Raw genomic sequence first — 21,063 nt, 5'->3', positions numbered from 1 at the left:
TTGGAATTAGGTCTCCTTTGAAGGTCTGATAAAACTCTGCACTAAACCCATCTGGTCCTGGGCTTTTTTTGGTTGGAAGACTATTAATGACTGTTTCTATTTCTTTGGGGGATATAGGACTGTTTAGGTCATCAATCTGATCTTGATTTAACTTTGGTACCTGGTATCTGTCTAGAAAATTGTCCATTTCATCCAGGTTTTCCAATTGTGTTGGGTATGGACTTTTATAGTAGAATCTGATGATTTTTTTGGATTTCCTCAGTTTCTGTTGCTATATCTCCCTTTTCATTTCTGATTTTGTTAATTAGGATCTTGTCCCTGTGCCCTCTAGTGAGTCTAGCTAAGAGTTTATCTATTTTGTTGATTTTCTCAAAGAACCAGCTCCTGGTTTGGTTGATTCTTTGTATAGTTCTTTTTGTTTCTACTATCCCAGTAGAGGGTGCTATGTTTGCCTATTCAAGGAAGATGGCTGCTTTAGCAAAAGAAAGCAGAAGGTTTAACTTTCAGAAGGCTTCTTGCTCTACCCTGCTTTGCTTTTTGTAGGCCTTCCTTTCTCTTGCCTTTCATAAACAGAGAACTTGCTGGAGTGTTGGAGTGCAACCCTTGTGAGCAGTAAATGCTCACTAGGGAGTGTTTACATGATTTTGTTTTTCAAGATAGGGTTTCTCTGTTTTGTCCCTGCTGTTCTGGAACTCACTCTGGAGACCAGCTGGCCTCTAACTCAGAGATCTGCCTGTCTCTGCCTCCCAAGTGCTGGGATTAAATGTAAACCACGACTGTTGCCTGACAGTTTGCATGTCTTATCTACTGCTATTCTTGTTATGATAGAGGGATGATGAAGGCATAAGAAGCATGTGGAAGCTGGTCGTGTTGAGGAAATGCAACAGCTTAAAGTCTGTTTGACTTTGTGATTCACCTAGGATGTCTCCAAACAGATCTCTCCATTTCACAATTGTAGGTTTTGGTTTTTGCATTTGTGGTGGAGCTGCTGAGTCTTCAAGAAAGGGTTTATTTCAAAAAAAAAATCTAAGTTGAGGAATTGGCCTAGGTATCTTTCAATGTATGCTGGGTAAAGAAAATCAATCTCTCTCTCTCTCTCTCTCTCTCTCTCTCTCTCTCTCTCTCTCTCTCTCTCTCACACACACACACACACACACACTGCCACAGGTCTCCTTGAGACCAGGAGAGGGCCTGACAGACCACCTCATGGTTCAATTCAAATTCATCTGTTTCCTACATTCCAGTGACAGTCCAGAATGCTAACCGTGACAAAATGACACAGTCGGCTGGCATAATATATTGCTCACTAGTTCATCCAAGGTCAGAAGGAGAAAACAGACCTTGAGGAAAGCCCTAGGTTTCTAGAGCCTGCTGGGCCTCAACGGCCCCCTGACATTCCATAAATAAACTTCTTCTCTCGCATGCTCTCCCTTTCTTCTTCCATGATATCTTTCCGAACGGTGATCCACTTAACCATCTGAAATTTCTTTTATGCCACTGAACCCAAACTCTCTGGAAACTTTCTTCCCAACCTAACAGTTGCGTAGGTGTGGTGGAAGGTCCCCCCACCACCACCACCAGCCCCTTATCAATCCACTCCTGTGTTCCAGCAAAGCCCCTATACCGTACAAGCTCCTGGTCACTTCAAGTGGAAAAGTGTAATTTCTAACTTCTTAGGTGTTCCCGAAAGCGCCGTCCCCAGGGAAGCTCAGAGAAGCGTATTTGTATAAATTCTGTTTGCTAAACAGAAATAGGAACAGGGGCGAAACAGTTACTATTTTTTTTCCCCTTTGACTTGGGGAATCTAGCTGGGTAACCTGGTCCTAAATAGTGGTGTCTGTGTGAAGGAGTGTTTGCACACTTGTGGGAGTGAAGAGGGCTAGCCAGGGCAGGGCGAACCAACAGAGTCTGAAAGAAAATGTGTGTTCCCAAGGGGGGGGGTGGAGTTACCTCTATTAAACAAACATAATTAAAAGGGTTTCTAAATTTGCCCTTGAATTCAGAACTGCTCCTTTGAGGCGACCTTCAGCAGACCCTGTGATGAAATGTGTTCGTGTCTGTCACTTATCCTGTGTAAACAGGAGAGATGGCTTACCTTCCAAAATTCCTAAACTGAAGAGAAAATAAACAATATTGGAACTAAAGGTATGGAAAACCCACTTCTTGATGCAGAACACACCCTTCCCACATGCCCAGATCCAAGCTTCAGTACTGTCCTAGGGCTCACCACAGATTTCCTGAGCCCTGAATTCCCTGATTCTTGTCTATCTTTAACTGCTGCAGAGGTACCACAGAGAGTAGTCAACGGCCCTCTGTGAGAGTCTCCCACTTATTAGACAGGAATGAGCTTTAAAAAGGCCAAAGTGGCGACTGTGATAGCACACGCTGGCAATCTCAGCATGGCCCTCAGACACTCACGTTGTTGGGTCACGAGTTCAAGGGCGACCCTAGGCTCAATTAGGAGACCCTCTCTCAGATAACTAAAGAAGGAGAAAAAGAGACAAAAGGGAAAGGGAAGAAGATGATAAAGGCAGGTAGGGGGAGACAGTTGGCTTGTGACAAAGACAAATGGCTGTTTTATCAAGAATGTTAAGCTAAATCTGCCCATTGACGCGCTTCAGGTTAAGGGGTGACACTAATATCTCTGTTTTCCTAGTCTTCTGAAATGGAGACAGAAATATCTGTCAAGAATGTCTTTACAAGGTACTGTGAAATTAGCATGCCTCCAAAGCTCGCTTCATTACAGGAAGCTGGTCTTATGAACAGCTTCACATAATTGCAGGTCACTCTGACTCAAACAAGGTTCTCTGGAAACTCATTAAGCGACTCTACATCAAATTATTTTTTCAGAAGTACTCATGAAATTTACTACTTTAAGAAAGCCTGTGGCAAGGGTCAAACACACTCATCGGCTCATTTGCCAATCTTTCAGAAGTATTTGCAAAGAACTGCGATATTACAACTTGATCTTCCTCTCAACTGACTGAGGCATTATGAATGTGCTTCTCAGAGGGGGGGGGAAATGGGCTCTAGCGAGGTGAAGAGACTTGCCGATGTCACACAGCAGCAGGATAGAAACTCCAAGTGTTCAGTTTTCAAATCTCACGCTGCTCCCGTTATACACAGACGCTCTGTACTATGGGTATAATTATCCACTGAAGTCCTCTCTCCCCAACTACACTGAATAAGCCGTCATGTTACTACCCTCAAAATAATTCATCTCCTAGCATTGGGATCCACTGAAAAGGACTGTAAAAATACCAGTCTATGAGCCAAATAATGAAATTAGTTTGTCCCAAGTCATTTACAAAGATATTCCTCTGGGATAAGGGAAGGCAAGATCCTGGGAAGGGGATTTAAAAAAAAAAAAAAAAAAAAAAGGAGGGGGGAAAAAAAAAAAGAAAGAAAGAAATATGAACTTACGAAGCCGATGACACTCTGGACCAATCGAGCAGAAACAACCTGAAAGCAAACAGAGTATTTGTTGACTATCACACAACAGTTGGGTGCGTGCCTTGGTTGACGGTTGAATCTTGAGACTGCTGGAGATCCGAGTTCACTTTTAAGACAGCCTTGACTTAATTTCCCCCAGCATCGAGATTTCACAAAACCGTATATTATGTTACAAGAGAAAATGCTGTTAATACAATTCAGAGTCTTTTGCGATTTTTCCAGTTTTATTGGATGTGTGCATTGACTTGTATGCATTTACCACAGGCTCATATCACCACCAAAGTCAAGATACAGAGCGGGTCCACCACCACAAGGGTCCCCCACCGCCATTTCACATCCAAGTATAACTACCACCATCAAGCTTATGCCTGCTTCAACATTAAACATGAATCCACTAATTAAGGGAAGAGAGGCCCCTTGGTCTTGCAAACTTTATATGCCCCAGTACAGGGGAACACCAGGGCCAAGAAGTGGGAGTGGGTGGGTAGGGGAGCAGGGGGGGGAGGGTATAGGGGACGTTTGGGATAGCATTTGTAATGTAAATGAAGAAAATATTTAATAAAAAATTTAAAAAAGAAAGAAAAGACTCCTCTCATACTTAAGTGACTACTACCAAGCTGTATATTAAATCATGATTAAAGAATTCTCTTTTTATGCATTGGGATAAGTTTTAAATTCTCTTTCTTCTCATGGCTATTTCAGGATAAACAACTTATTTTAAAACCCAAACTGTTAACGTGGACATGATCTCTGAATTTGCATTCCATATTTTCAACGTAGCTCTAACAAGAAACTTTTTAGATATTTACCATAGGACCATGTAGGTCTTTTCCATATTACTTTAATTAGTATACATATACCACTATCAACCCTGAGTGGCACTGGAAGGGTGAATAAGTTATATATAATTACACTAGCAGTGTTTGGAACCAGATCATTGTCGTCCAGGCTCAACTGTCCCTCAAGATAATCAATATTAATGACATCAAAATATGTTGTGCTATCATCACAAAGCCCCCAATTATTGCTAGATTTCACCTTAATATAGAGAAACTGAATAGGAAAAATGTCCCTGAACAATGATGCGAGTGTTTTGTTCTGTTCCGTCTTGTTTTGGTTTTATGAGACAAACTCACATTCTATAACCCAAACTGGCCTGGAATTCTCAATTATGTTGTTTCAGTCTCTCAAGTGTATGCAGCACATTAACCAGACCGGAACGGTAATTTACAAAATGAAAATTGTTCTGTATTCAAACACGAAATGATGGAAAATGGTCAAAAAAAAAAAAAAAAAAAACCCAGAGGATGGCGCACACAACAAGAAGACCCCTAATTAGAACAACAAACCAATCACAGAGCCATGCTGCCCCCTTGAAAAATGCTCATTCATCTAGTGAAAGGGAAGATGAGAAGTGAAATTTTCAGTCACAGACAAAAAGCTTCAAAATTAGGCTCTTTAGCCAATAGATACATCTAACAACCCAGAGGTAATATCCAAATAATGATAATAATTTAGTAGAATACTTATCAGGACAAAATTTCTGTAGGTTTTATTATCTTAATGATATAGCATTATCACTAAAGAATAGTAGCTATTTTCTCTTGCAAAACAAAGCAACATATTTATGTATAACTGTGGCAGGTCGGCCAACTCAAGAATACTTGAGAGGCATGTAGCCAGTAAGCCACTAATATCTTGTCCCAGATATTCGGGGTATGCTTTGTTTACAGATGTTCCCTTAATGGTCTAGGGTCAGGAGGTGGCCGAGGGAGGCAGACTCATTACTAGCATTGGTGGCTGTGCATATAAGTTATACATAAAAGCAAGGGAGTGGAGTGAGTTTCACTTCCATATGAAGCTACCTCTTCTTGTTCCTCGTTTTAAGGGATGGCGTCAACTCTACCTTATCCACATGTTAATCTATCAGCAGTTCTAAAATGCTTACATTTTATTCCATTTCTAGGAGCCATTATTAGTTCATATATTTTAACTAAACTTTTATAGTTCCTCTCAGTTACTCAAATGCACTTTCTTCACTGTGGGAACACGTATACACACTGAACGCTTTAACTCTGCCAACTTGCTCTCCCCAAGACTCCAGAGACTGGAGCTTCATAATGCCCCCCCATACTGTGGTCATTCCACACATTTCCTCTCTTCCAGCTGCCCTTCCCACCCCTAAAGCTTGGACACATATCCCCTTGCCTCATGGCTCACTGGGAAAACAAAAGCTACTGCATAAGGCATCTTACCTTCCCAACTCTAAATATACAGACTTCCCTCCAGCCACAGGACAACATCTTCCTAGAGCCAGAAGCCATTCACCACCTCTCTTTCTAGACATTTCTCTATGTTTCCATGTCCTGCCTATTCACTAAGACACATATCCCCACTATTCAATATACTCTGGTATATCCCAACTTTAAAAGCAAACATACCTTGACTTAATAGCTCCCTACAGCTCTGCTCAACACCTGCTCTTTTTCTGAGAAACTTCTGGAAGGTCACCACTGCCTTGCTTCCTACTCGCTTCCCAGGCTGGCTCTTCTTCAAAACACTTTATCAGAGGATAATTATTCATGCCATCATTTGAAATGTCAGGAGGTTGCCGATTAAGAGAGATTATAAGACTGTGAGTGTAAAACCCCTGTTTGGAGATACTCAGGAGCCCTGGTCCTCCCCAAAGCACTCAGGACATCAGACTAGGAACTGCAAGTACCTACACCTCCTTCCTCTCTTATGTCATCCTCCATGCAGAAAAACCACAGACTTACACTTAGAGAATCACTACTCTTCATTATTTTTATTTGAGAAAGGAATTACCTGTATACCTGCATTAGCTATTTGTGTAACTTAATTTGCTTTGACAACCTGAAGAATTGGTGGATCTATCTCCTTGATAAAACTCAGTCGTGGCTGAAAGGGAATAAAAATCCTTCCCAGCATCACCTTAGTAGAGCACGAACTTGACCTTGATCACCTGGATTCAGGGACCCTGGGCTTTGTAATGGCTCCTTTCTCTTAGTTGTCCCCATTAGATGGCGGTGTGATAAGGGTGCCATTCTGAGTTATATGACCCAGTCCCATTACCCCCAAGACATAAGAGAATTTAGAGTTGATGTAAATTCATTACAAAGCCTGCAAAAACTGTTTTATCTATCACAAACGGGACTGTGAGAATTTACATTGTCAAGATAAGAGCCTCAATTCAGGTGATCAAAGAATGTAGCTCCCCCCGGGGCTAGCTCAAAGCTGACTTAGCATTGTAGAGCTTGGCACTGGCCCCTGTAGTCACCTCACATCCTACTCTCATTTTTCCAGGCACAAAGACAACTGTGCCTCCTCAGAACTGCCACAAGGCCTGGGTGAACATGACCCCTGCCTCTGGACCTGCTCCACTCTACTTGCTGGACCTGCTCCACTCTACTTGCTGGACCTGCTCCAGCTGCACAATCTCACTGAAGAAAGAAGTCCCAGGATCTATGGGAGATGCTAACCACTCTCGACGACATGAATGTCAGGTTCATACAACCATGGATTCTGTCTCACAGGCATGGCGGCAGGGGCAGGGGTGGTTGAGGCAAGACCATCACTAGTTCAAGGCCAGCTCTCACTATGTGGTGAGACTCAGTTAACAGAGAATGTCTAGAAGATTTCGAAGGGCACAAGTTCAGGAAAATGTTGTTAAATTAAATTGCCTGAAGACACGTGATAGGGGAAGCATTAAATAAAGACTAAGATCCTAAGAGAAACCAGGAAGTCCCAGACAGCTTCATTGAAGTCTCAGAGGAACCACAGATGTGAGACAATAAAACTACAGCATCCATCTGAGGACCATACCGAAAAGAAAAGAAATGAAGGGTATGTTTCTTTGCACACATGACTGCCTGAAAACACAATATATAAATAAATACCTAAAAAACCATCCAGGATTGGAAGACTATTGCGCTGCCACAGACAAAGGCCTCTCAGGCTGAAGTGTTAAAATGACCCAAAAAAATGGTTCGTTCCCCAAGTGAGGTAATTTCTCTAACCCTCCCTTCCACCTGTGACTAAGAACAGGAAGATGCTCAAAACAATGACCAGACGGAGGGCCCAGGAAGAAACATTTTGCTTCCTTTGGGGTATCCTATGTCAAACATACATACATACATATATGCATACATATATACATATATGTAAATATGTAAAATCACAGGCTAGATTTGGATCTGTGTCACTTTTATAATTGCAAAGAGATGTCAGGAGTCGCTAATTTTCCCGTACATCGCGGATTTCAAAGCCTCGTGCTGAATGGCACATCCATGGCTTTTAAAAAGCAATTCTCTAGATTGCAGCTTGAAACATCTCTTTAGAGCGCAACAAGGCATTACACTAAAAGCATGCGAGAGAGGCAGGCATACTTCACAGAAGGCTGGCCAAATGGTCAGCTCTCCACCTTACACAAGCTCTCAACATCTCAACCAGGAGNCATAGTAATGGCGCTGTAAAAAACAAACAAACAAACAACAACAACAACAACAAAAACCCCTGACTTTATGCCTGTTAAGATACGAGATGGGGAATGAGAGACAACATCATAAACACGTAAGCAGCTTGTCTCCATTTCAACATTTTCCCCCTGCCGATGGCTCAGGTACAAACAAAATGAGTCCATCACATCTTTATGTACAACCCCAGCTGAGACTACACCTAGAGACCCCACTGGCCCAGAAGTAACTAAGGTTAGATGAGGCCACAAGGGTTGGGCCCTATCTCAGTGGTTCCCACACTTCCTGATGCTGTGACCCTTTAATACAGTTCCCAAAGAACCACCCAGGCAGGCCCCACTTCCCTTTGAATCTAGAAGGCCCAGGTGATGCTCCTGGTGGCTAGGCAGCTCCATGTCACCATTCCAAAGCAAGTGACAAATATTAGGATATTGGCAGAAAACACACAAAAAGTTTGAAAAAAAAAAAAAAAGGCTCAAATATTTGTTAAAAGTCAGCGAGGCAAAGATAGAAAAGCCCAAAAAGTAGGGGAAACTGGGCTAAAGGTGGTGTGTGCGGAAGAGTACCTGCCTAGCATTTTCAAGGTCTTGGGTTTGAATCTCAGCTCTACAAAAAAACAAATAAAAAGCCAAAACAATGAAATATGGAGTAAGGTGAGGTTTTTTCCCCTGTTTGTCTGAGCCCACTGAAGAACACTGAAAACTCATCCATTAGGAACAATATAAAAATCAGAAGGGAAATCTAAAGAAAGCCTGAGCTGGTTAGTGTACACAATTAGCACGGTCTCAAAGGTCAGAGTCGGAGCAGCACACTGACAAGGAAGACAGAAGCACCTCTCCATGCTTGCTTTACTGTAAATATTTCTACTCAGTGATTTCATTTATTTAGCCAGGTATTTTTAGCACCAAGGCAATAATACAGCCTGGACAAGCAAAAGCTTTGGAATCAGTCAAACCTGTCTTGCAACTTACTAACTATAAGGTGTTGGGCAAGTTTCTTGCTCTCTTTGCTGAGTTTCTTCACAATTGGAAACAGAGTTAATTCTACTTACCTTGCAAAACCAAGCACAATTACCATGGCTATTTAATAGTGGGAGCTATTTGGCAATTGTCTTGTATGGTAAGTACCATGCAGGGCGTTTGAACAGAATCTCTAAGAACCTGACTGGCTGGAACTGACATTTAGATTGAAAAGAAAAAAAAAAAAAAAAGGATGATGAAACCTAACAATTTAAGAAGAACCATAGATCACAAATAACAGGGCTCTGATCTAGCGAGAAGGATTATCATATAGCCTCAGAACAGGACCTAGAAAGTCTGGGTTGCAAATTAGTGGAAGTGAATATACTAAACATAGGGAAAATGGCAAAAGGAAGAACACAATCCATTGGCCCAGTAGAAAGAATCCTCTGGAACTGGTAAGAGGTGGTGACCACCTGACTGGGGGACTCAGTCTAAGAAGCAGCAGATACAGGGAGACCAGCAAGGGGGGGGGGGGGGGGGGGAGCAAGGAGGGGCCACAGCCAGGCCAGGAACAAAGAACCTCTTTTCACAAGGACTGGGATTCAAGAATGTCATAGCAAGAGGTCATCCCTCATGATGTGACGGGCAGGAAACTGTACAGCGAGGGAAATTACACATGACAACCAGGGCCATGGTCAACAAGCTGTGGGGCTGATGGGAATGAAAAAAAACTAGGAGGGGGTTACAAAGCTTAATTTTATCAATTAAATAGAGTAGTGAGTCTTCCCAAATTGATACAGGTAGCCTCATCTTCCAATCTTCACTATAATACTGACTGACCTCTACGTCCTCAAGGACATGGATGTATTCAAACAAGCAAAATACATTGCCTGGCATGAAGGTGCTCAAAATATTGTTGGTGAATGAATATACGGTAGAAATTCTAAACACAAAATTAAGAAACCTCATGTAGCTAATGTAATACAAGCTAGACTCTTTTTTTTCCCTTTCTGTAGCGGGGATTTGCCACGAAGCAGGCAACTGTTGAATTTGTGCAGGCAAAAGCTAGCTATATCTCTATCTTATCAAAGACTCAGATAAAAATCGCTCCAGAAAGTCTGGAAAGTTGCCCTGTTGGTTGCTAAGCTCTCGTGCAATACTCTTTTAGGAATCTATCATTCATTGTGTTCTTTGCTATAGTCAAAGAATGGTTGCTTTATGATTCATAAGTATCACACTAGAAAGTATATTAAATCCCAACCATAGATATATACCCAAGGTTTAATTAGCATGAGCCGATTTGATGACTAAGCAATAATTAGAACAAAGTAATCTATTAGATGCTAAAAAAGTCAAAGGAGAAAATAAATTGAATGTGACCTAGCTAGAGGAAAGGAATGTTCATAACCCTCACATGGGAAAATTAAGAAGCTGAGAAGCTAAGCAATTGCCCAAGATTTTACTGTGCCACAAAGGGATCAAACTAGGAAAGCCACTGGGCTCTGCAATCTAGTAGATTAGAGAGCGGGCTTTATAAAATCAGTATCATTCGTGAGTCCACAGGACTGAGCCACAGCACTCCCATTTAATTCAGACACAAGATAAGAACATCCACAGCCACCATGGCTAAGGCTTGCTGCCCTGGCCAGTGAAAGAACACAAAGGAACAACACAGCACATGACCATTAGGGAAAATAACAAGTAAGTGCCATTTCTGAGGGTGTATAGGACTATTTACCATGGAGGAACTGGCTACTTTTAGGAGCATGGAAACAAAGGGAAATATACATTGTGAGGATTATAAGGATCCAGAGGGTACCTAACAAAGTGTGCATGTGTCCTTTTTAAAGGACCAATCAGGGACATTTTTAAAAAGTCAGGTGGGGTGAACAGAATGACTAGAAGTTACAGATACATCCATTCTTTTACAATTAACCTATGAGTTCAAAGCTATCTCTATTTAAAAAAAAAAACCCAAGAGGGTCCTTCATGGAGAACTGGCACTAAAATTCTTGTAGAATTTATATAAAACTCATCCCTCATCCTACCAAGAGCAGCAAATGTGGTGACATCAGTAGTTACAGAAGGCACTGGGCAAGTCTGAGGTTGGGCACAAATCTATAGAATCACCACTGAGCTGACTTAGAAACAGTGAGGGATCAGCAACAGGAGAATCCCTAGAGACTGGCTTCTAATCACTGTCCTCAAGTAAAGAGAACCAGGACTTGAAAAACAGTCAGTTCTAAGGTAGGAGAAGGGACATATTCACGAGTTCACAGCATTATCAAGGCACCTCAAAATAGCTCCTTCAAAATATTAATTACTATGGTGGCTTTAACATATATCTGTAGATTATTTTAAATTCTTCTCATCTCTTGAATGTGTACTCTCTTCTAACAAGGAGAGTAAATAACAAGGAAATGTGATATAATGATGAGAAACATAACAGAAACCACGGTTTCTGCCTAACCCAACAACTACATGGTTTGGTAAATATCACTAGTTGATGTGGATACTGTGTGGCCCCAGAGAAGATACAAATTGGAAGGGTAAATGCCTTGTGATATTCAACACCCAAATCTAGACCATCTACAAAACTGTAAATACCTTGTGATGTTCGACACTCAAATCTAGACCATTTACGTAATTGTGAAAGTACACAAATCTAAATTAAAAGGTAGTCATAACAGTAGCAAAATTACAGTTATGAAGTAACAGTGGAATAATTTTAGGGTACGTATGTAGAGGACATACACTACATGAACTATATTAAAGGGTTGCAGCATTAGGAAGGTTGAAAACCACTGGCTTAAAGTATTATGCCAATGTTAACTTATTTTTGTAAATGTCTAATAGTTCTATAAGACATTAACACAGGAAAGTGGGTGGAGAGTATATAAAAATACTCTACTATCTTGGCAAATCTAAAAATTTTATAATATGATATAATTCTATAATTTTTTAATTTAATGTTTAAATTTAGTTTTCCAATCTGTTTGTTTTTTATTGCCTTATTGTATAGGCAAGAACCTCCCAAACTCATTTAACAGACATTTTAAGGCTAGACACCCTTTCTAAATAATTATACATTTAGGAAATCCTTCCAAAGATATACACTACTCAATGAATGATTTGGCAAGACAATGAGACTTAATAGTGTGTAAGTCCTCTACATAGTAAGCTACAAAATAACAATAAGAGTAATCAAAGAATTTATACAATGGAAATGTAGACTATATTCATTATGATGTCAATGGATATGTCAATGGACAATTTCCAAAAATTATTTGGTAAATCAAGTACAATAATCATAAATAAAACTGTGAAAGATCCTTACAATGGACATCCACAAGCTCACTCTAAAAGTTTATACGCAAATGCAAAGAATTTCATTGAAAGTTAAGAAAAAAAATCCAAGGGTGGGAAGACAGCCCAGTGGGTAAAGCCCTTGCTTACAGCCATGAGGACTTTAGACCCTCAGCACCCACATAAAAAGTGAGGCCTGGCACCTCAGTACTGTGGAAGGAGAGACAGGCCAATGGGCGGGGCTTGCTGGCAGTCAGTCTAGCAAAGGGTGAGCTTCAGGTTCAAAGATCCTGTCTCAAATACCAAGATGGAGACATATGCTGACCTCTGGCCTTCATATTTGCCCATATAAGGAAGTGTACCTGCATATCTGCATATGTAACACACACACACATAGACACACACACACACACACATGGGGAGGGGGGATTAGAGAAGCCACAAGACCTTGCCAAAGGCTTTAGTCCCTAGAAAAGTAGCCTAGTGGTGGAATGAATGTTTGTCTAATAAGCACGAGTCTCCCTTTTTAATGCCTAATGCAAGAAAAAAAAAACAAAACAAAACACTGTAAACCATGTTAATAAGATTGCCTGATAATAACTTGAGAATTGAAAAGCAATCTTAAGTGGAAGAGAACAAATTCAGAAATAGACCCAATTGCATGATCTTTCATTTTTCTACAAAGATTCTGTCATCCTTCAATAAAAAAAATTGATTATTTTCAATTAATTTAGATAGTAGTTACTTGCCCACATGGAAAAAGTCATCTTGATCCTGACTTAACACATACAGGAGGATCAAATAGCAATAATCACAAATCCACTGTGAGGACTAAAAAAAAAAAAAAGAAAAAGAAAAAGAAAAAAAGAAATACAGACCTTCTCATAGAGGCCACAGGCAAATGAGATTGTAAAATCATATTTGGGCAAGACTCATAGAAACACTATTACCCTGCTCCCCACCCCCAAAACACCCTGATAAATTGGACTTCATAGAAGTAATACTGCTTATCAAAAGGCACCACTAAATTAGGCTGTGTGTGTAACTCAGTGACAAAACGATTTCCTAGCCTGTACCAGGCCCTAAACTCAAGCTTTAACTTACAGGCATGCACATGGGCGCGCGCGCGCGCGCGCACACACACACACACACATATGCACAAACACACAGAGGCACACACAGATGGGGTGGGGGAATATGAGAGCGTGTGAGGCAAATGACAAACTAAATTCCAGAGGCAAAAAATATGTATTGACAGGCCAGATGGCACACACCTTTAATCTTAGCACTCTGGAGGCAGAGGCAGGTGGACCTCTGTGAGTTCAAAGCCAGCTGATTTAATTTACATGGGGAGTTGGCAGCATCCCAGATCTACACAGGGAGACCTTGTTTCAAAAAATAACAATTTGTAAGCAGGTACCTGGTGAGTCACCCTTCCAGAACTATTAGGAATTAAAATGAACAAAATTTTAAAATTTTAAGATATGTAAGCAGGCACGTCTTCACAGAGAATCTGTGATGTCCCAGCCCTGAAAGGCAGGGGTGGGAGTTTAAAGCTGGCCTGGAATACATACTAAGTTCTAAGCCAGCAAGCACTACCCAGTGTGACCTGTCTCAGAAAAAAAACTGTAAATGCCACTCGTTATAAATATGATAATGCAACAAACATACATAAATAAATTCAACATCTTGGGCTGTGCAGATTAGATGTCCCTTTGATATTTTTTAAAGTTGTAATATGCGTAAGATATTTTTGGAGTGGGACCCAAGTCTGCATATAAAATGCACTTTATTTGTTTGTTTATTTACTTCCTTATTTGTAGGTCTGGGTATTGAACCCTGAGCCTCAGGGGTGCTAGGTAGGAATGTACTGAGTTGTATAGCCCCCTCAGCTAGGGGTCATATATGCTTGATGCATATCATATCTATATACTATTTTTATTCACTTGCATTTGACTGAAACTTATCATTTAAGCCCAGGTGTGGGATTCTCCACTTGTGGCATATTAGTGCCCAAAAGGTTCAAAGATTCAAAAAGACTAAGCTTAGGGACATTCAATCTGAACCTGAGAGACATGTCTCCACCAATGAGTTCCAAAAACATCAGGGGATGGAGACATACCTCAGCAGTTAAGAGCAAACAGTGCTCTTTCACAGCCTACCCCGCCCAGTTCCCAGTACCTACTGGTCCTTCAGCTCCAGGGCGATCCCAGCATCTCCAGCTTCCGCGGGTACCTGCACTTACCTTTGTGGAACGCCACAAATATAGACACACATATGCATAATTGAAAGAAAGTAAATTCATTTTTTTTAAAAAAAAAAAAAAGCATTATAGCAATTTAATTTGTAATAGTCCAATATGGAAAACAAGTCAAATGTTCGTAAAAAAAAATAATGTATTAAAAAATGGATTAAGTGTTTGTAATGTATGCTGGAGCAAATGAACATCCCCCTAGCAGACAGAAAGTAAATACTTTAGGCTTTGTGGGTCTCATGGTTCCATAGAGAAATGGGCACTGTTCCAATAAAGGTTGCTGTATGAAAATATGTAATGGGCTGGAATTGGCTAATAGGCCAGTTTGCCAGTCCCATGTATAAAGGGATAACAAACAAAGTTTTAATGCATTATTGGATGGCTCTCAACAACACAACGTGAGCCAAAAAAACAGAACAATACAAAAAGTACATTTTCTAGTTTATGATGACTGGAGTCAGGACAGTCGAGTGGGAGGGTGGTCCTCACTGGGAAGGGGCAGGGATGCAAAGAGTTTCTGACCACATCTGGATAGCCACACAGGCATTTCCATGAGGACATTGCATCAGGCCACACCCTTTCGTCTTTGCCCTTTCCACGGTTTGTAATTTCGAGGCGCTTATAGCTCAATTTGGAGAAAGGAGCAAGTTTGGTGGCTAGCATGTAGATCTAAAGACATAACATCCAGAATTCAACATGGATAAAAATATAAATGCCAGATTAAAAACGTGTGAGAAATTTTAATACATCTAACTGTGGCTCCTAGGGGGAAAAAAAAAAGTAGGAGCTCAGGGGAGAATGAAGTCAAGGATAAAACTTCCCAGGCTTGAAAAAGAAACTTTAGGTAAAAGTGTCAATCCATACATACGCACACAATACATATATTACTGTCCCCAGAAAGCCTTTGATTACGTGTCCTTCATCATGATACAAGGAACAATTAGGGCACTAAAGACACACTGAAAAGCAAACCAACCAGGGGTATTGCTACGTGTGCTAATTGCAGTGCAAATCAAGATTCAGTAACAAGAGAGGAATTTGCCAAACCCTCCACATTGGAACTAGAGAATACCTCTCGAACAGGGAAAGAAAGAAAAAAAAAATATACCACAATGAAAACATCTTTAATTCTTAAACAGAACCACATAGTACCTATAAAGCAACCGTGCATAAAAAAAAAAAACCTGTAATATTTTCAGATGACAAGTGGGTACAGAGCCTAGAAGCAAAGCCCAAACCAATCCGAGCAGTGCCCATGAAAGAGGGGGTGCAACAAGTCCCTGGCAGAGTCTCCCCGAGTTAAAAAAAAAAAAATCTAATCTAATCAAATCAAATCAGTTTATCTTATACTATCTTCACCACATAAGCAAAACATGCACATCTACACCCACAAGTGCGTGCGTTTCTGAACCACTAACAAGATACAAACTGTAAACACTTTAGAAATCATTGTGGAATAAATTTCATTAACAGCCAAACTTTTCATATTAAAAAAAAAAAATCAAGGCACACATCACAAAGATGAATGTCTGTTTATTATCTGAAAGTTTCTTCATCCATGACCTGTATCCAGAAAAATGTTTCCCCAGAGAGATGTCTGCAGTGTTGGAAATGTCCTGGTCTGTAATGTAGAAGCGTGTAACATAATAAAATATAAAGTTACACGTGGAGCACAAGAAATATGGCCTGGAGCCATGGAATAACTGAAGTTGAAATAAACACAGCATGCCAGCATTTTACAGCCTGCAGTGAGGGGTTACAAAATCTGTGTGGTTTGTTACCTCTGTAGTTTTTACCTTTTTTAATAACAAAACCTCATCTGAGCTTAATGGCTAAATAAAATATGTCCAACCAACACACCAAAGTTACTTTTAAAAAGAACACACTGAATGATTTCAGTTTTCTTAAGTTCTTTAAAAATATATTTAAAATGTTTAATGTATAGGAACCTATGATGGATTTAATGAATAGCAATGTGCCTACCAGAAAAATAATGAAATAAGATGTTAATGCTGTTATGTTACCTAGGTAACTCTCCCTGGTCTTTATGACGCAATGGAAAATATGAGATTTCAAGCCCTGTATTTGGGCTTCTTCCCTTTCTTTAATATACTGATGATGGGGTGGGGTAACAGATCTACATGTATCATTAATAGTTATTAATCCTGAAACATGGCTCAGGTCACTGTCCAGTGGTCAGGGGATGAGGCAATTCCCAGAATCACGGGGATGCTTAGTGTTCACTCACACCTTCTGACCCCTCCTCCTCCTCCAGGGAGACCACCACGAACTTGACGTTCATAGCATTCATTTACATTTTTCCCTTTATGACTTTTAATATCTCTGTGGGTCCCTAAACAATAGCTTTGCCTGCCAGGTTCTGAATTTTACATAGATGAAATCATGCAATATTCAGTAACGTGTTTTTATTTCTTCCCCTCAGCCCTGAGAGGAGTCTGGATAGAAACACAAAACTGGTTTATTTGCTCCTGTACTGTGCTTCCTTTTATGACTGGTACATAATTTATGTTTCCCAGTTAGACGGACATGAAGGTGTCAACCAGCTTTGTGGTACTACACAGTAAGGTTTCTTGTACCTGTTCTCTGGTGCATATGAAAATTTACCTAGGGCAGTGGCTTTTAAACCTTTTTTTGACCATGACTCAGAGTAAGAAATGACATTTTTGAACAACATTACATACATTTGTGTGTAAAGACGGGGAAGGTTGGACGCATAAAACAAAGACCCCTCTAACTTGAGACACAGTCTGACACTTTAAAATTTTCAGTTTGTGGTTTTCAATTTCTTATTACTGTCTCCTTAAATGATTTCACAACTTCCAAATACGGGATTCACATTTGGAACAATGCGCTGCTCCATGTAGTTTGAGGAACGGGACAGCAAGGTCGGGAAATGCATATGTCAGATGTCGTCAACTCTGATTTTTTTTATTTAAATGAACGTTCTCATTTATTAGTATAAAATTTCCCCACTGTTTCAGAGCAAAAACCGCAAAACAACACATTTTATCTTTTCATACGTCACTAAAATACTAATCACTTACCACACGCCAAGGAAGCAGGCACAGACTCCAACTCAGACCTATGGATTAAAACGCAGAGAGAAGGGGAAGGGGGGGTGCTTCGCGGAGCAGCACCTCGGCGAGGCGAGGCCCCAGCGAGCTAACAGGCGCTGCCTTGGAGCGTGAGATTAGCCGAAGATTCCTAGAAGAAGAATCTACTCTGGGACATTTCTATTTTTAATTTTTACTCGACTCCTAAAACACCAAAGTAGCACATTTGTTGCGAGGGAAATTCCCAACATTTTTTGGAGCCTTTTTTTTTTTTTCTTTCGGTACAAAGCCAAAACCCTTACTAGCGAGGGACCTTAAAGTTGATGTGGAGACTGGAGAAAAGTATACAAGTTGCGCTCTGAATTCTCCCAGGAATTCTTAGGAGTCCAGCATTTTCAAGTAACTTTAAGAGCACAAGCTAGAGCGCTCAGTTATCATTAAAGCATCCGAATAAGTCTATTTCCCCCCAAAGGAACACAAATCACCTCTTCCCGACTTTTTAGCCTGTTAGTGACTTCCGAGTGTCGCCAGGTTGTAAGGACCGTCGCTTAAGTGCCGCATAACACACGGGCAGGGCACGGGTGCGAGCTAGCGCGGCACCCATGCCCATTTGGATCGACCCGGAGCCTTTTGCTGCATCTCTGGCTGCAGCTAGAGCACCCAGGTTCAGAGTTTACTACCTCGGAGCCCGAAGGGCCCAGGACCCCGTGGTCCGCGTAAGCGCGGCAACCCACCCTGCCGCGGCATGGCTATGCCATGTCCCGCAACACCCCGGCTGTCACTTACTTACCTACCCTAGCTGGACTCAGGACTCAGGCGACGCCGTCAGATCTCCGATCCCGGATCCGCGATCTGCAGGCAGGCGCAGCCTAAGCAGCCATGACGGCGCCCAGGAGATGCCCACTCGCTCTCCACTCCGATAGCCGCGAGTCCGGTGCCCGCGGCCGCAACTCCCCAAGCGTTCTCCCGCCTGCCAGGCGAGTGAGGTTGGAGAACGCCCCAGCCCCGACTAAATCAAGGCTCTGGGCGGTCCCTGCCCAAGCTGAGTGACAAATCACAGATGCTGTGGGCTTTGCCGCGCAACAAGCCAGCCAAGGGGATGGCTGCACAGACGAGGCTGCGGGCGGGGCTGCGAGAGGAGCTGCTCCCCCCCCCTCCGGTGTCACGTGTGAGGAGGAGGCCCCGTTGGGGCTCCGGGGGTCGGCGGGGGAGGACAGCCACGCAGCCCAGCGGTGACTCATCGGCTGTATGCGCAAAGCCAAGGCCGCCTAGGTGCCGCGTTGGCGCAGGTAGCCTCAACTCAAGTCTGAAAATCTGCGTGGAGTATTGATCGCTCCATCCTCACCGAGATGATCCACCCTCAGCCACATCGCAAACCAGAAACTGGGCAGAGATGGGGTGTGTGGGGTGAGGGACAGGGGTGATGGATGCTTTGGAAGCCAGAGGCCGAGGAGCTTAGTCCCTGCATGGGCAATGGTACCACCGCTGGTGTGGGCTACAGAGGGCTCTATCAGCTTTGAGGGTTGATACCCCATGACAGCCCCTGTAGAAACCTTATTCTCCCTGTTGACTAGCGAAAATACAAGACAGCTTGGAAGCATTTTTTTGTGGCCACAGGCTCGTACTACCCAATACTTTAAAGGCATTTAAAATATGTTATAGTGTTTTGAGTTTTAAGAAAGAGACTGAAGCGAATCCCCAGTATTTGCTTTCGTCCTTGTAAGACACAGCTACTTAAAGGGGGCGGGGGGGGGGAGACTGTGAATGTACAGTGGAAAAAGTAAGGAACAGGGCTTCCGGGCGTTTCAGTTTCGCCCTCTCCTAAGACAGAGGCGGTTAATCTGCATGCACTCTCCTATCCTAACCCAGACTGAAGTTCCCACCGCTGTTTATATTGCCTTTGGCGTATTAGCAGCTAAATGTGCGATCTTAACTCCAGATTTAACGAACTGTGATGGTCACAGTAAGCCTTTCCTAGATTACGTTTATCTAGTAAGAGAAGCTGGCTATGTTTTCCCTTAGCCGTTTTCTTAAGTATATGTGACTTCCACGTTAGAGGGAAAATAGGTTTTTATCTTGGCCTTGTACTCACTGTGTACCCAGACTAGCCTTGAACTCCTGATCCCTTTGTCTTGCTAAAACGCTGGCAGTACATACAGACACTATGCCCAACTGCCTTACTGACGAGAGATCTCCATTCGAATACCTGAATCTGCATAAGCTTTTCTCAGCGGTCACTGGGTTTTTTCCACTCGAATGCCCGAAGAATTATTTATCAGGGACCAAACAGCCTGCTCTCCCCACCCCTACCCCATCCCAAGTATAACACGATTTTTAATTTTTGAGTTACGTTCTTTAAAGAATATTCCATTCATGTTATATCTGAACCAGCTTCCGTTTGAGGCCTTAGTGTTGTTTTTGTAGACTTTTTTTTTTTTCCTGTGAATTCTTTAAGTCTCAAGGCACGGAGGCCTGGAAGGAAGAGTGCACATGGAAACAGCTAAGATTAGGAATACGGCTTGCTTAGGCAACTCAGCCCTCGCTGGTAAAGCCTAAACCCCTCCTCAACTGCACCAGCCCCTTCCCATGAACTCGGACTGGAGTTTTCAGCAGAACGTAGCACCCCAGGAGGTGGACTGAATAGCAGAATTAAGTGTTCCATTTCTTGGACACTTCATAAAGATGGTCCTGACTGACTTCCAATGTGACAGATTTTTGAGACTTCTCAAGGCTTAGTCTGATTTGTTTTGTTTTGTTTTGTTTTCCAACATGTCTCCAAAGGGCAGGAAGATGGGGTGGATATAGGCATATTGTACACACATGGCACTTGAATAGATCTTAGCTCTGCTATCAGTTCTCAAATTGGACACTGTAAGAATGCCATTTGGGACAGGTTATGAGCATCCATAATCCCAGCACTCAGAAGGCAAAAACAGGAGGGTGGAAAAGTTCAAGGCCGGTCTACACTTGAGACGGCCACAGTAAGACCCTGTTTGAAAAAAGAAAAGAAAAATAAAAGAGGAGGGTTTTTTTTTTTCCTTTCCTTGGTTATTTTATATGATGTTTTCTTTCCCTTGGGTGGTCTAATTTTGACTTTCTCATGCTGAAATATGCTTATACAGGAATCTCTCGTTGATAATAAATCATAGGAAACCTCTTTTTTTTTATTAAGCTATTTTCAGAATTCTTTTCTGAATGTGAATGGGTTTCCCTGTTGGCTGTGTCAGCTAAGCTTTCCCTCAGAAACACACATCCCCAAAGGGTTTTGGGACGCCGGCTGTAAATAAATCCTCCCAAGGTAGAAACCAGGGAGGAAGATGGTGATATTCTAAAATGGGTGGGGCTGGGGCACTACACAGCTCCTGCCGGATGGCTTCTGTGCTACATGGCTGCTAGGCTAAACCTCAGAAGTGTCATCAAATCTGTATTAAAAAAAAAAAAAAAAAAAAAAACTAAAACAAAAGCAATAACACTTGACATTTTCTCAAGAAACCCTCTCAGTTTTGAAACACCACAGACGT

The 21,063-nt window shown here is 41.8% G+C and overlaps 1 protein-coding gene across 7 annotated transcripts in view; it reads right to left on the bottom strand.

Annotated features, from left to right (window-relative positions):
* Plagl1 (PLAG1 like zinc finger 1) overlaps positions 1-18,526 on the bottom strand; it is a 41,322-nt gene extending 22,796 nt beyond the window's left edge. For 5 of the 7 annotated variants that reach the window (XM_029533053.1, XM_021221104.2, XM_029533058.1 and 2 more), the window contains exons 1-2: positions 18,333-18,526; positions 3,424-3,462 (exon numbers count right to left, since the gene is read on the bottom strand). The gene's annotated coding sequence lies outside the window, so the exon portion shown is untranslated. Of the gene's footprint in view, positions 1-3,423; positions 3,463-17,533; positions 17,572-18,332 lie in introns of all 7 variants that reach the window. The other 2 variants (XM_029533057.1, XM_029533054.1) reach the window with 2 other exon arrangements.
* Between the last annotated feature and the right edge of the window lie 2,537 nt (positions 18,527-21,063).

The sequence above is a fragment of the Mus pahari genome, chromosome 21 (assembly GCF_900095145.1).
Source record: "Mus pahari chromosome 21, PAHARI_EIJ_v1.1, whole genome shotgun sequence".
In the NCBI taxonomy this organism is placed as follows: Eukaryota; Metazoa; Chordata; class Mammalia; order Rodentia; family Muridae; genus Mus; species Mus pahari.
The sequence above is the reverse complement of the archived record's forward strand: the minus strand, read 5'-3'. Positions and strand labels throughout refer to the sequence as shown.